Source organism: Lygodium microphyllum, chromosome 14, assembly GCF_053477565.2.
Source record: "Lygodium microphyllum isolate KBCC chromosome 14, Lygodium_microphyllum_v1.1.10, whole genome shotgun sequence".
Classification (NCBI taxonomy): domain Eukaryota; kingdom Viridiplantae; phylum Streptophyta; class Polypodiopsida; order Schizaeales; family Lygodiaceae; genus Lygodium; species Lygodium microphyllum.
In genome coordinates, this window is record NC_141148.1 from 1,281,303 (window position 1) to 1,282,239 (window position 937).

The window sequence follows — 937 nt, forward strand, 5'->3', positions numbered from 1 at the left end:
TTCTTGAAGTCGGTTATTCCAATTTCCTATGCCACATTCGAGAATAAATAAAAGACGTATCCATGCTTCTTACAAGTTACGAGTCTTTGCGATAAGCTTAGAAGACTTACAAGTTACTGTTTGTTTTCTTAGAGCCCCACCACGCCTAAGTACATGGACTTGGTATGCAGGGATTCTCACAGCAAACAGCATGTGGAATCTGGATACTTGTGTGGACCCTACCGCACAGCACACAACCTTTTCAGAAAAATGTAATTAAAGAAAAAAAACACCGTTAGCAAGCATTTCCACAGAGAGAGAGAGAGAGAGAGAGAGAGAGAGAGAGAAATAAAGAAATTTGCAAATTACCAAGTAATGAAGCTCTTGGGGTGATTGAAAAGCTTGGAATTTCTAAAAAGGCCAAACATACTTAATAACACAAGCTTGGATCACATGCCATGATCTCAAAGATTCCTCATCCATATTGTGCAATTCTCCAAATAAGATGAGCCTAAGGTGAATTTGGTCTCGAAAAATATACATTACTTATCCAGAGTGCTTTCGTTTTTCACCAATCCCAAAAAAGTCTATTAACTAATCCTTTTTCAAGCTTGCAAAGAGGGCATGAAGGGGAGATATAATTACAGTGTGTGCTAGAGTATAAAATTTAGCCTGGCAAAAGGTGGAGTCTTCCAAGCACTCCCAAATCTCCTTTCCCATGTCTCTAACTTAGCTAGCAAGAAGGGCTTCTTCCATCTTTCTTTTAAGTTGGAGAAAAAAGGGGGTTCATCTCTACCAAAGTGTTTGCAAATGCCACATCATTTCCCCCAACTCTAGTTGTAGAAACTTAGTGATGCACTCATTGCTACATACCAAAAAAGTAGCCCATGTATCTTTTTTCATTTCCGTAGTCTCATTGAGTGGAATCCATTAACAAAAAGATTTGGGTAAGCTTTTA